Source organism: Saccopteryx bilineata, chromosome 11, assembly GCF_036850765.1.
Source record: "Saccopteryx bilineata isolate mSacBil1 chromosome 11, mSacBil1_pri_phased_curated, whole genome shotgun sequence".
Taxonomy (NCBI): Eukaryota; Metazoa; Chordata; class Mammalia; order Chiroptera; family Emballonuridae; genus Saccopteryx; species Saccopteryx bilineata.
Window position 1 is genome coordinate 57,825,668 of NC_089500.1, and position 15,418 is coordinate 57,841,085.

At 42.7% G+C, this 15,418-nt stretch overlaps 1 protein-coding gene across 8 annotated transcripts in view; it reads left to right on the forward strand.

The window, feature by feature from the left end:
- The first annotated feature begins 6,838 nt into the window (after window positions 1-6,838).
- Window positions 6,839-15,418, forward strand: part of RALBP1 (ralA binding protein 1) — a 167,495-nt gene continuing 158,915 nt past the window's right edge. For 3 of the 8 annotated variants that reach the window (XM_066246966.1, XM_066246965.1, XM_066246964.1), the window contains exon 1: window positions 7,309-7,478. The gene's annotated coding sequence lies outside the window, so the exon portion shown is untranslated. Of the gene's footprint in view, window positions 6,963-7,307; window positions 7,479-15,418 lie in introns of those variants that run through there. The other 5 variants (XR_010727498.1, XR_010727499.1, XR_010727500.1 and 2 more) reach the window with 4 other exon arrangements.

Here is a 15,418-nt window from a genome sequence, read left to right on the forward strand (position 1 = left end):
CCCCACAAAAACATAAAAATCTCAACCTGGGCCCTGGCCGGTTGGCTCAGTGGTAAAGCATCGGCCTGGCGTGTGGGGGACCCAGGTTCAATTCCCGGCCAGGGCACATAGGAGAAGCGCCCATTTGCTTCTCCACCCCCCACCCCCTCCTTCCTCTCTGTCTCTCTCTTCCCCTCCCGCAGCCAAGGCTCCATTGGAGCAAAGATGGCCCGGGTGCTGGGGATGGCAACTTGGCCTCTGCCCCAGGCGCTAGAGTGGCTCTGGTGGCAGCAGAGTGACACCTCGGAGGGGCAGAGCATCGCCCCCTGGTGGGCAGTGCGTCGCCCCTGGTGGGCATGCCGGGTGGATCCCGGTCGGGCACATTCGGGAGTCTGTCTGACTGTCTCTCCCCATTTCCAGCTTCAGAAAAATACAAAAAAAAAAAAAAAATCTCAACCTGAAAAGAATTAGAGTGGGCAAGGTGGAGAAAACTTTAATATTATATATATAATGTGATATATATATATATATACTATATATACTGGCCTCATATAGGTTATGGCATCTAAGAATAGAATAGGATGATATATAAAAAAACTAAGAGAGAAAAGAAAAGAGCCTTTGGAAATTAAAAGTATGAAACCAGAAATGAAAAGCTCAATAAACAGATAGAAAATATAGTTGAAGAAATTCCCAAAAATTTAAGTAAAAAGACAAAGAGATATAAAATAGGAGATAAGAGTAGAGGAGCAGTATAAAGATTCAACAGCAACTAACAGGAGTTGCAGAAATAGAGAATAGAGAATTGGTGTGGGGGGGTCATTAATAAAATAATTCATGCCAATATCATCAGATTAAAAGGCCCACACAAAGAATAAAACTAATCCAGCTCAATATACATCATTATGAAATTTCACAAAACCAGGGACAAAACAGAGAATTTTAAAGTACTCTTTTCTTTAAGAAGGGGAAATTCAAGGTGTTTATTTTTTAAAAACATCCACTAGCATTGGATTTTCCACAGCAACTCTAATGTTGCTAGAACTGCCTTCAATATTCTGAGATAGAATGATTTCCAATCTATACCTGGTCAAACCATGTCAATTAATAGTCAACATGGACAAAAGATATTTTAAGATATTCAAGTTCTCAAAAAATGAATCTTTACACATCCATTCTCTAAAATCTACTAGATGATGCCTGACCAGGCAGTGGCGCAGTGGATAGAGCATCGGACTGGGATGCGGAAAGACCCAGGTTTGAGACCACAAGGTCACCAGTTTGAGCGCGGGCTCATCTGGTTTGAGCAAAGCTCACTAGCTTGGACCCAAGATCGCTGGCTCGAGCAAGGGGTTACTCGGTCTGCTGAAGGCCCGTGGTCAAGGCACATATGAGAAAGCAATCAATGATCAACTAAGGCGTTGCAACAAAAAACTGATGATTGATGTTTCTCATCTCCCTCCATTCCTGTCTGTCTGTTCCTATCTATCCCTCTCTCTGATTCTCTCTGTCTCTGTAAAAAAAAAAAACCCAAAAAATTAAAAAAAATTTTTTAATCTACTAGATCATGTGTTCTGCCAAAATGAAAGAGTAAACCAGGAAAGAGTAAGATAGTGCAGGACAAAAGTGATTTGTTATGGACTGAACTGAGTCTTTAAAATCCACTGTTGAAATCCTAACCCCCAGTACTTCAGAATATGACTATATTTGGAGATAGGGCCTTTAAAGAGGTAAAGTAAGGTCAGATGGGTGGGCTCTAATCCAATATGACTGGCATCCTTATAAGAAGAGGAATTAGGGCATAGACACACCTAGAGGAAAGACCATGTGGAAACACGGAGAAGACGATCATCTACAAACCAAGGAGAGAGGCCTAAGGTGAAACCAAGCCTGCCAGCACCTTGGTCTCCTACTTTCAGTCTTCAGGACTGTGAAAAATAAAGTTCTGTTGTTAAATGTTACAATAGCCCTAGCAAACTAATACAGTATCCAATATACCATATCTTTGCTATAAAGACAGACATGAAAAGATAGCTCAAAAAAAAAAAAAGTTGTCAGTATCTCTGCTTCTGAGACATTCAGTAATGCAAGAAAATTATGCAGAATTGTTTCCTAACATCAAGAAATAACAACATAAAGACACCGTATAGTAATATAAAAGTAAATATCAAAAGTATTAGTTAAAAGAGTTGAAGTTTGTTGCCCCTGGACATTGGCATCAGGAAGGGGAATAAAGCAGATGAATACTGTTTTCATCACAAGGCTTGAAGAACTATATGACTCTTTAAACTATGTGTATGAATAACTAATGAAAGTGAACGTGAAAATTTAAAAAATGTCATAGAAGACAATTATATACTTTTAGATGTGTTTCATCTAAGATTAAAACTATGATCCATAAACTCAAGTTCCAAATTATTAATATTCTAAATAACCTATTATCACTAATAACTTTTTTAAAAAAATGTTATAACGTAGCCCTGGCCGGTTGGCTCAGCAGTAGAGCATCGGCCTGGCGTGTGGGGGACCCGGGTTCGATTCCCGGCCAGGGCACAAAGGAGAAGCGCCCATTTGCTTCTCCACCCCCCCTCCTTCCTTTCTGTCTCTCTCTTCCCCTCCCGCAGCCAAGGCTTCATAGGAGCAAAGATGGCCTGGGCGCTGGGGATGGCTCCTTGGCCTCTGCCCCAGGCGCTAGAGTGGCTCTGGTCGCGGCAGAGCGACCCCCCCCAGGGGCAGAGCGTTGCCCCTGGTGGGCGTGCCGGGTGGATCCCGGTCGGGTGCATGCGGGAGTCTGTCTGACTGTCTCTCCCTGTTTCCAGCTTCAGAAAAATACAAAAAAAAAATGTTATAACTTAAATTTATACATAAATTTTATAATTTCCCTCCAGCAATGATTAAACAAAGCATTGATTTCACAACATATGATAGGAATGGAAATAACTGCTATACCATATGGATGCTTGTAAGGTAAAATTCTTTATCTGAATCAGCTTTGTAGTTTATTTACTTCTGAAAAATCTTTAGGATTAGAGTGAACTGAAAGGAGGACAGTATTCATTGCTTTCAACAAATCAGTCAACATAATAAGCCATTCTATTTTTCTTCTATATTTAATCAATCGTGTTGCTAGAAAAAGAAAGTCTACAAGTTGAGTGAGCTCAACTACCACTAAGACTTCCATGCTTTTTTGTTTTGAGGAGGGAATTTGACAAGCAATATAAAAAACTCAGAAGAAAAGTGGAAGGTTTAGAGATAATACTACCTCAACTTCAGCGAGAAAGAAGCAAGAATTTGGCAGTACTCTAGTACAGAAACACAAAATAAATCCTTTTCCAGCAACCCCACACCCACCAAACTTTGAGTCACATCATTTAGTGACTTCATTGTTCATTTGAATGATTGCAAAGAATATCCAAACATGATCATAATTCAAATGCAAGTATAAACTGCATTCTAGTATTAGCTATAAAATATTTGGTATAATCTGGGATTTATATAAATAGAGGGTTAAATCCAGGCAATCTGGCTCTAGAATCCATGATCTTAACCACTGTGTGATATAAATATTTATTTAACTGAAAATAAATATATATATTCAACTTAAATGTATAGGGCTTGGCACAGAATAGTCAGTCCATGAATAGCAGATGTTATTCTTTTAAGCAGAGGAAGAAAACATATACAGTTGCAGGGGATACCACCCAAGAATATAAATTTAGCAGTGAGCTTGTTACCACATGAGAGAGTCTACCAGAAAATAAAACCAACACAAAAAAAGAAGAACCAAAAGATGGTAAGGGAGAATCCTGACAATGCATTTGAGGCCTAACAACCTAGTATCTTGAGCTTCTTGGTTATGTGTGCCATTAATTTCTCCTTTTTTGTTTAAGCAAAATTAAATTGAATTTCCATCACTGGCCACTGAAACCGTTTTAACAGCCTTACTGCACAAAATGTATTACACATCTATTATATATCAGGCACACTATCAATATCAGAATTAGAATGGTGAACATGCTTATGATTTTTGTTCTTGGATTTACTTCCACAGTACTAGTCAGCTACCTAGGACAGCTGGTTCAGCAAAAGGTGTCACTTCACAGCAATTTACTGATCCTTGGAGGATTAAAAAAAAAATCATTTCTTCAGAAGCCAAGGACATTTAAGAGTTCTTGTCATAGATCATTAATGAATGGCCACAAATTCTTTGTGAAGTCTATCTCTACATCCTGGGGCTTGGCATGTGACTTACTTTGGTTAATGTGACATTAGTAAATGACATTCTGAAACTTTGTGTGTAGAGCAGTGATTTTTCAACCTTTTTCATCCCATGGCACACAAACTAACTACTAAACATTTTTTTAAGTGTGGTGTGTGTGTGTGTGTGGGGGGGGGAGAAAGTGAGACAGACTCCCACATGTGCCCTGACGGGACCCACCCAGCAACCCCTATCTGGGGCCAATGCTCAAATCAACTGAGCTATTCTCAGTACTTGAAGTCAACAGCTTGAGCTACCCACTGTACGAGAGGAAGTGAGAGAAAATTGGGAGAGGGAAGGAAGAGAAGCAGATGGTTGTTTCTCACGTGTGCTCTGACCAGGGATTGAACCTGGGATGTCCCCGTGCCAGGCTGACACTCTATCTACTGAGCAAACTGGCCAGGACCGGGTATTGCATGTCTTAAAAATTCTCGTGGCCCACCTGACCAGTGGTGGTGCCATGACTAAAATGTCAAGAGACCCTGAGCTTGCTGGCTCTGAATGCAAGCTCATCAGCACAGGGTTGGGTTGTTGGCTTGAGCTGGGAGAATCCACATGATCATCCCAAAAGCTTGCTAACTTGCACCCAACGGTTGTTTGCTAAAAGCCCAAGGTCGTGAACAAGGGGACACTGGCTTGCCCTGGTCAAGGCACATACGAGAAGCAATCAATGCACAATTAAAGTTAAAGCAACTACAAGTTGATGCTTCTCATACTCTCTCCTTCTTCCTGTCTCTCTTTCTCAAAAAAATCTTGTGACATACCAATGTGTCTCTTGGGTTTCGGCAGTTGAAATTTGCCGGTGTATAGGAATTGTTGACCAGGTCACATAGCCATCGCTGAAAGTCTCTTCCACAGTTTATTTTTATGTACGGACTTGTATTTTTAGGTAGGAACTTTCAATGTTAGTAAAAGAAATCCAACTGAATGAGTTAGGACTTTCAGAGTTTTAAGCCACAGAAAACCCCCGATACAAACTAGCCACAATTCTAAAGAGTGTACACATTGGTCTATAGGTCAAACAGGTGAAGTCTGATAGTGCAGCTCTAATGATTCCACAAACACAAGATTCTCCTTTACAGCACTCATTTGACAGTATGACTTCATCTTCAGGCTCCCTACTGGTGCTTTTCCCTAATTTATTCTCATTAGTCTTTCCTCTTTTTATTTTTCGAGGAGCAAAATGCTTGCCACATTTTCAGACTTCATATACTCATGGACACTGCAATTCACGAACCTCAAGTCTTTGTAAGGCTTATTGGTTCTGATTGGGCTAATGATCATCTCTGAAACCCTCAGCCACTACAGGGTATGGCTGCGTTGCATGGCTTTAATGGGAGGAATGAAGGCTCAGGAGGCACCAACAAATATGTTCTGTAACTGCACAAATCAGTCCTAAGTAATAATAATTAAAAGTATTGGCTCATCTTGCTAGGCTTACATGCTCAAAGCACTTAAAATAGAGTTATAAAACCATAGCCTCTGAAATTGAAAGCGGTTTTCATGCTGCCTGTTCTTGGTTTCTTTTCCCTTTCTCCCCCATTACCACCCCCCCACACACACATCCATCCCTGGCTTCACTCATTCCCTTTGTAGATGGGCCTCTTTATGCTGTGAAGCACATGGCCAGCAGCAATTACCTCAGTGAAAGACTTTTTCCCCTTCCACGTCCATGTCCATATAGCAATTTCAAGCAAGGGCTCAAAAAGGCTCCCCAACTTGAGTCAGTGTCTATCTTTTGACCCAATCAGTGTTAGGAGAAAGGCAAAGAGTGTTGTAGTTGTCATGGTAATATGCCCATCTTGTAGTGAGGGGACACTGATTCATTGCCAGAGAGAAAGAAAGCTTTTCAGTCATAACACTGGCTACCACAGACCATCTTGGTATCTAATTGTGGAAGACTCTTGAATCTTAGGCTGATGGGGCTGAACTTGACGGGGTAGAAAATACAGAGTACAAGTGAGAGACCCAATGCCAGATCGGAGAGAAGCTGATCTGAAAGGTGCAGTGCAAGATGGATTACAGAGGTCAATTTAAATATTCAATGAAGTTCTAGATAGTATTGAATATAGGAATAGAAGGGACTGGGAAGAACCATCTATCCCAAATCGTATTTCCCCTAATAATATGCCAAATTTTATAAAACAAGAACACTTCATAAGACCGCTTATTTCCAGCCACACATTAAAAGAACAATTCTATAAGACTTTGTGAAGGATTTCTAGAGGAACTCCAGTGATTTCCGGTCTTCCTCGCGATTCAGTTCTTTCTATTTCCAAGAAATATGCACTGTGTACTTCTAAGTTCTGATTCAGGCGTTTCTTCATAAATGTTGAACCAAAGAAGGTTGCGGAGGACAGCAGTCCCACTGTCCCACAAGAGCCAAAAGGGTGGCCTTGTCAACACTGTTTTTAGGAATTCTGAGAATGGCCCAGACAGTTTCATTTGTCTTTCCTCAGAAGCCCAGGGCGCTTCCTTTAGCCAAAATCCTCAGAGCAGGAGTTCTCACCCCAAGCCAAAGATGCCCGTCCCACCCCAGTCACAGGCTGGGCCGGCCTCCTAGGCTGGTTTAACTGGTTAGGACACTTAAGCCGGTTGGCACAAAACGTTTGAACTCGGGTAGCTGAGGGAAAGGCTGGCCAGGCGTGAAGGTGAATGGTACTACCTTTCTCAGGACCACCGCAGACACTGACCCCAATCTACCTACGCTGGTACTGGCTTTAGGGTAAGTGTACATCCCACCCAGTCCCCCAAGACCAGGAAGTGCGCAGGCGCCCGCAGAGCACAAGCGCGGTGCGTTCTTTCGCGCGCTCCAAGTCTCCTCAACTGGCTGCTGGGCCGCAGAAGGCGCGGTGCTTCCTGGGTGTTGTAGTGTACTTCCTCTGAACAAGGGTCTTCCTGTAGACGGAACGCTGGGTTTCCGAGAACTACGCTTCCCAGAGTACCCCGCGCGACGGCGCAGGGCGTTTGCCCTTGTCGGCCTTAGCCGTCAGCGCAGAGTGGAGGACCCGGGAAGCCGGCTACGGCGGGAGGAGGGAATACGCTTGCGCGCTGGGCCGGCTCGTCCTGTTCTGTCCCAATCGTTGTAAACAGGCGGAGGCAGGGGTGGGGTGAGGATGGGGCTCCCGAGGCCGACCAGGGGCGCAACGCAGGAGGTGGCTACGGTGGCTGCGGCGGCAGCGTGAGCGCGCGGAGGCGGTGGCTGCGGTGGGGGTGGGCGGTCGCGCGGCGGCGGGCACAGGTTAGTGAGGGGCAGCGGTGGCGTGCGGGCGGTCGCAGTGCTGTGTGTTCGTGTGCCGGGAACCCTCTCCGCCGCCGCCTCGCTGCCGCGTCTGTCAGGCAGCTGCGGGGCTGGCGTTGGCTGCGCTGCGCGGCGCGCGGGCTGGAGGCGGAGGTGGGGGTGGGGGTGGGGGGCGTGGCTGCCCCGCGTGTCGGCTCTCCCGGGCAGGCTTTCCCTCAGTGCGCGTCCCTCCCGCTGCCGGCCGGGCCTCCCTCCTGGCAGCCGCGCCTGGCGTCCGGTGCGCGCGGGGTCTGGAGGAGGAGAGGCAGGAACCGCCCCTCCCTCGCCGGAGCTCCGGGCCTCGGCCCTCGGGCACACCGGAACTGGACAGAGGGGACTCAGGCTTTTATGTAACCACACTGTTTTCTAATCGCTCCGGAACATCGGCCCGTGTCCAGTGCCCGCCGGTGGACCAGTCCCAGGCTCTTGATGTGTCCCACCGCCGGCTCGGGGGCTCCTTTGGGTGCTGCGGGCTTTAGTTCAGCTTCAGTGGCCGTGGATGGACAGACCTGGGGTTGGGAATTACTTTCACAGCTCATTTTCAAGCGTGCTTCTGTCAAAATGCTGTTATTGAGCTCAGCTGGGTTTTTTTTTAAATGTGAGAGTGAAACAGGTTTTACAAAATATTACGACACCTTGGTCTTAAACGTGAATAATTATGCATTTCCAGTTTGGGGATTCATTACTACAGAATCTCCCTCTTGAGCAAGCATCACGATTCCCTTAAGTCCTAATAGAATTCTTGAAGGTAATTAAAATGTTAATTTGAGGTAGCTTGAATGTGAATGTTGAAGTGCAGTTGTTTGGACATTGAGTTAACACACCATCCAGCCTCGTTAGAAAAGCTTTCACTGAATTTTTTGTGTAGGGGAGTGGGCATGTCCAGTGCTGGAGCACTTTGAATAGCATTCCACCATCCTCGGCAGCTCAGTTATTCACAGAATATTTAAGTGGTGATAAGGCATAGGTCCACTTTCGGTGTGGTGATTAGGGAGGCAGCACTTCTAAATGGGTCTGTGAATGACAAAGGTAACCTCACTTTCTGCGTTTTGCATTATCCTAGTGATTTGATAATTCCTTTCTGAGTATTTTCCTGAAGGTGAATATATTAAGCTGTATTGGCGGTAGAAAGGAAGTTAGTGGAATGGCTCTCACTTTTCAAAGTGACCCATATGTGTAAGTAACTTGAGAATTCTTTAAACAAAGTATCATCAAAGCAGTGTGACATACTTAAGTGCTATATCTTCAAAATATAATTTCTCACTTTAGATCTTTCAGGGATCATTTCTTCCCTAAGGTACAAAAATAGAAGTGGTATTAGTAAAGGCACATGAAGCTTTAATTTGTACAGGTGTATTTGCAGAGTTGTTTGCTTGGCCAGGAGAGATTGGGCCCTGAACACAATCCAAAAATATGTTTTCTGCCTGACCTGTGGTGGCGCAGTGGATAAAGCGTCGACCTGGAAATGCTGAGGTCGCCGGTTCGAAACCCTGGGCTTGCCTGGTCAAGGCACATATGGGAGTTGATGCTTCCAGCTCCTCCCCCCTTCTCTCTTTCTCTGTCTCTCTCCTCTCTAAAATGAATAAATAAAATAAAAAAAAATACCTACGTCAAAAATATGTTTTCTTTTTTGGAAGAGAAATTTCAATAGAAATTTGTTAGTATATTTGGAAAGAATAAAGGGAAATGTGGATTACTGAAGTATAGACGAATTACTGTGTAGTAGGTACTGGGCTGGGTGAAAGGGACTTACATATGGATAAGGCAGTGTCCTTGCCTTCAGGGTGGCAAGGCTTTATCTCTTACTTGAATCAACAAGTATGTTTTTAAGATTGCTTTGGGCCCTGGCTGGTTGACTCTGGTAGAGCGTCTGCCCGGCATGTGAATGTCCCGGGTTTGATTCCTGGGCAGGGCGCACAGGAGAGCGACCATTTTCTTCTCTACCCTCCCTTCTCCTCCCCCCCCTTCCCCTTCCTCTTCTCCTCCCACAGCCATGGCTGGATTGGTTTGAGCGCATCAGCCCTGGGTGCTGAGGATGGCTCCATGGAGCCTCCACCTCAGGTGCTACAAATAGTGCAGTTGCAAGCATGGCCCCAGGTGGGCAGATTATCAGCCTCAGATGGCGTTGCTGGGTGGATCCTAGTCGGGATGCATGCTGGAGTCGTTTCTCTATCTCTCCTCCTCTTACTTGGAAAAGAAGAAGAAAAGATTGCTTTGATTGGAGAAACTAGGGGGGTACAGTAGGTGTAGAAAGGAGGTAGTGGTTAGTTTCTTAAGGGAAGAGAAAGAGAGATTAAGAGAGTAGTAGAAAGAAAAGTATATATCAGAGGGGATGAAAAGTATATATGACATGGAAAGAATGAGCATTTAGGTAGAAGAAACAGTGCGAGCAAAAGCAGAGGAGTCTAACTTAGAAAGTGAGTTGTAGGATCTGCAAGTATAGCTAGCAAGAATATAGGGTGGGGACAGGACATGAACCTGGGGAGGTAGGCAGAGACCAAACTATACTTTTGTTTGCAGTTGATTTCAACTTTACTTTGTAAGCAAATATGAGTCACTGAGGCAAGGATAAATGAGAAAGGCCTGAGCCTGTCCCGCCCATTTTAACTCCCTCCTATGTGTTCTTTGTATTTTAAGTTCTTAAACTTAAGGCTTAGGCATGACAGGAAGAAAAGGAGAAGGAAGGAACTTAAGGCAGAGGGAAAGTTGGACATGATGAGAGAGAGCATGGTACATTTTTAAATATGCGAAGTTGTTCTCTACAGCTGTAGCATTGGGTTTATGATAAGTAGCAGATAATGAGGCTGCGCAGATAGATCCTCAAGTATTGCATGCCATTCTAAGTGTTCTAGAGTTTTTTTCCTATTGATAATAGGAAAGATTTTTAGAAAGATCATTGTGATATTGTAGAGCAGTGGTAGTCAACCTGGTCCCTATTACCCACTAGTGGGTGTTCCAGCTTTCATGGTGGGCGGTAGCGGAGCAACCAAGGTATAAATAAAAAGATTTAACTATAGTAAGTTGTTTTATAAAGATTTATTCTGCCAAACAGCGAAAATCCGACATAAAGTACTTGGTAAGTAATTATTATTATATGCTTTAACTTGCTGTAACTCTGCTTTATAAATTTTATAAAGTTAAGTTACTTCCCTACTTTATAAATCACCATTACTGTGGAACCAGTGGGCGGTTAGAAAATTTTACTAACAGAGATACAAAAATGGGCAGTAGGTATAGAAAGGTTGACTACCCCTTTTGTAGAGTATACATTTCAGAAGGGGTAGAGGGAAGATAAGGCAGGATGCAGAAAGGCTGGCAATAATTTCAGTAATAATTGAGGTAACAGATAAAAGTTTAAACAAAAGTAGTGTTAGTGGAGACAAATAGGTTAATACCACAAATATTTAGAAGGCAGCATTCATCGGATTCAATAACATTTGGATTTGAGGAGTGAGAAGTAATAGGATAAAATGACTTGGATTTTAATTTAGGTGATTGTATAAACAATGGTAAAGTAGACTGAGATGGAATTCTGGAAGAGCTCCCAATTTGGGGAGGAGCAGTATTTTGCTTTTGGATATGTTGATTGGAAGTTATCTGCTGGGGATTTGGGTGTGTGGGGTTGTAGTACCAGAGAGGTCTTGATAAGAGAGTCATCAAAAGTGTTGGCTGGGCATGTGGAAGTCCTGGTTTCAATTCCTGGTCAGGGCATACAGGAGAAGTGACCATCTACTTCTCCATCTCCCTCCCTCCCTCCCTCCCTCCCTCCCTCCCTCCCTCCTTCCCTCCTTCTTTCTTTCTCCTTCTCATCTTCCCTCTCCCTCCCTCCTTCTCCTGCATCCATGGCTCGAATGCTTCAAGCAAGTTGGCCCCTGGCCCTGGGGATAGCACCATGGCCTCACCCCAGGCACTAAAAATAGTTCAGTTGCGGAGCAATTGAGCAGCGGCCCCAGATGAGCAGAGCATTGCCCATTAGGGGGCTTGTTGGATGGATCCCAGTTGGATGCATGCAGGAGTCTGTCTCGCTGCCTCCCTGCCTCTCCCTTAATTAAAAAAAGAGAGAACAGGGGCTGTGGGGGTGGAGAGACAGAAAGTCCTGGAACTCCGAGGTCACTGATTCAGAACCCCAGCCTTACCTGGTCAAGGCACATATGGGAGTTGATACTTCCGGCTTCTTCCCCACCTCTTCTTTCTTTCTAAAATTAATTTAGAAAAAAGAAGAAGAAAATGGAAAATATTTGCCTTACTTGTGGTGGTGCAGTGGAATGCTGAGGTCACTGGTTTGAGGCCCTGGGCTTGCCACGTCAGGGTGCATGTGACAAGCAAGCAATGAACAATATAAAGTGAAGCAACTATGAGTTAATATTTCTCAGCCCCCCTTCTCCTCTCTCTGTAAAATCAAATAAAATCCTTTTTTTTTTTTTTTTTTTTTGTTTATGGAGCCAGAGAGCGAGTCAAAGAGAGAGAGATATACAGACAGATAGACAGGAACGGAGAGAGATGAGAAGCATCAATCATTAGTTTTTCGTTGCGCATTGCGACACCTTAGTTGTTCATTGATTGCTTTCTCATTTGTGCCTTGACCGTGGGCCTTCAGCAGACCGAGTAACCCCTTGCTTGAGCTAGTGACCTTGGGTTCAAGCTGGTGGGCTTTTGCTCAAACCAGATGAGCCCGCGCTCAAGCTGGCGACCTCGGGGTCTCGAACCTGGGTCCTCTGCATCTCAATCCAACACTCTGTCCACTGCACCACCGCCTGGTTAGGCTCAAATAAAATCTTAAAAAAAAAAGGTAACACTACATAGGAAGAGTTTGCTGATGGAGAATAGTTCCAGAAGTAGGACATGGAGAACAACCAAATTTAAAGCCAGATAGAGGAAAAACTGGAAAAGAAATTCCTACGTGTTTTGAGATGTAGAGAAGTCATGAGAAAATGTCGGAGAAGCCCAAATGGGGTCATTTCAAAAGGAAGCTATACTTATAATTGACTCCAGAAAAAATTAAAATTAAAAAAGGAAGCTATATTTCAAATGCTTTGGGAAAAAAATGCTTTGAGAACTTTAGTAAAATAAGGATTAAGAAGGTTGATTGAATTTGATAAGTTTTGTAGCATTCTACTTAATGTCAACAATTGGGAAAGAAGCTAGGTTTCATTGAATTTGAGTAATTGGGAGGTCAGAGAATGGAGAAAACAAATGTAGATTATTTCAAGAATAAACAAACCTTAGCTGTGAAGGGAAGAATAGAAGCTAGAGGTGTTAGCCAGGGATAATAAAGGGTTAAAGGGACCTGAGACTGCTTTTTCTTGTCATAGCTTTGTTGAGATATTAATATAACGTAAAACTCATTCTTTTAAAGTTTACAGTTTGGGGTTTTCAGTATATTCACTGAGTTATGCAGCCATCTCTACAATAAATTTTAGAACATTTTCATTACTTCAAAAGAGAAACTGTACTCATTATCAGTCATTCACCATTTCCTACCCACTAGCAACCACTAATCTGTCCCTGGCGTTACCTATTCTGAACATTTCATATATATGGAATTATACATATGATCATTTGTCCCTGACTTCCTTAGCACAGTGTTTGCAAGGTTCATCCATATTGTAGCATATGGCAGGACCTCATTTCTTTTTATTGTTGGGTGATATTGTCTGATTATACCACATTTTGTTTATCCATCAATTGATACACATTTAAGTTGTTTTTACTTTATAGCTCTTATATGAATAATGCTGGTGAATATTCATCTACAAGTTTTTGTGCAGTATATGTTTTCATTGCTTCTGGGTGTATATCTAGGAGTAGAATTGCTTGATCTTATGGTAACTACTTTTATATTTAACATTTTTAGGAACTATCAAAATGTTTCTTAAAGCAGCTGAACAATTTCACTATTTGGTGTAAGGATTCTGATTTCTCCACATCCTCACCAACACTTGTTATTTTCAGGTTTTTAAAATTTTAGCTCCTGGTGGGTGGGGTGTGAATTGGTATCTCATTGGGGGTTTGATTTGTATTTCCCTGGTGGCTGATGATGTTGAATATCTTTTCACATCATAAGAACCAGCTTCTCCCTATTCTGTAAAAGAGGTTGTTTAAATTTATGTAGGGTTTGTATTGAATCTATGAAGATGACTTGAGTTACAGCAATACTTTGTGGTTTTAACAGGATTGAAGCCTACATCCATTAATGAGGGTATTTTCCTCATTAATTTAGGTCTTTGTTTAGCAATGTTTAAAGTTATCACTGTGTCTTACATGTTTTTGGTTTTATTTATTCCTATTCTTTTGGATGCTGTTGCAAATGGAGTTGTTTTTTTATTTTGGTTTTAGAATGAATGTTCATTTTGGTATGTGGATATACAGTTGATCCTTGAACAACTTGGGGGTTAGGGACTGTGACCACCTGTGTAATTGAAAATTTGCATGTAACTTAAGTAGATGTTCTGCATATGTGGATTCCCAACTACAGATTGAATATACAACTGACCCTTGAACAACTCGAGTTTAAGTGGACTCATGCAGTTCAAACCTGCGTTGTTCAAGATCAGTTGTATAACTTATTTTCTATGTTTATCTTCACTTGGAATCTTGTAACACAGGAGTTTGAGACCAGGTATGTCTACCTATCTTGCAGATGTTCTGAAAAAACTACCACAAGGTGGACCAGATGGAGCAGACATAGCCTTTATTACTTACATACTGGAAGCCCAGTGGTTGGGCAAGCAAGATCCACAACTTCCACGGGCCATCTGGCTTATAAATCAGTTTGACAATAGTAGCACAGAGCCAAGGGCAGGAAGTGCTCATGCTGGTAGTCAGGGAATGGAAACCTTCTTCGAGGTCTGTTTGTTCCCTGGTAGAACATTATGCACTTTCAAGAGCGGGTGGCCTTGTGCCCTAGGCCCTCTGCCAAGAGGTGTGAAAGGGCCATGTCTAGCATTAGCCCTGCACTTGTAACTTGGCTAAATTCATTTATTAGTTTCAAGTTTTCTTGTGTGTTCTTTTGGGTTTCCTGTGTAAGATCATGTCATCTGTGAATAGAGACAGTTTTATTTCTTTTTTTTCTGATATAAACACCTTTTATTTATCTTTTCCCTAATTTGCCTGGCTAGAACTTCAGTACAATGTTGAACAGAAGTGGAAAGAACAAACCTTGTCTTGTTCTGGATCTTAGTATGACATTAACTGTGGATTTAAATTTTTTTTTTTTTTTGTGACAGAGAGAGAGAAGGACAGATAGGGACAGACAGGAAGGGAGAGAGATGAGAAGCATCAGTTCTTGGTTGCAGCACCTTAGTTGTTCATCAGTTGCTTTCTCATATGTGCCTTGACCAGGGGGCTACCACAGAGCGAGTGACCCTTTGCTCGAGCCAGTGACCTTGGGGTTTTGAACTTGGGTCCTCTGCATCCCAGTCCAGTGCTCTGTCCACTGTTCCACTGCCTGGTCAGGCTATGTCTAGTTAGTTTAAAGTGTTCAAGTCTTCTATTTCCTTACTGATCTTCTGTTCATATCTTTTTACTTTTAGCTTGTGTCTTTGAACCTAAAGTGAGTCTTTTCTAGGCATCATATTGTTGGATGTTCTTCCATCTGTTCTGCCAGTATCTGTCTTAATTGGGGGGATTTAACCCATTTATATTTAAAGTAATTACTAATTAGGAAGAACTTAATTCTGCCCTATTGCTACTTGTTTTCTGTGTATCTTATCTCTTATGTGTTCCTCAGTTCCACTGTTACCTCCTTCTGTGTTTATTTTCAGTATACCATTTTAATTCCCTTATATTTTATTTACTATGTTTTTGAGTTCTTTCTTAGTGGTTGCCCTGGATTACAATCACCATCTTAATTTGCAACAGTCTAGTTCAGATGAATACCAACTTAATTTTAGTAATTAACA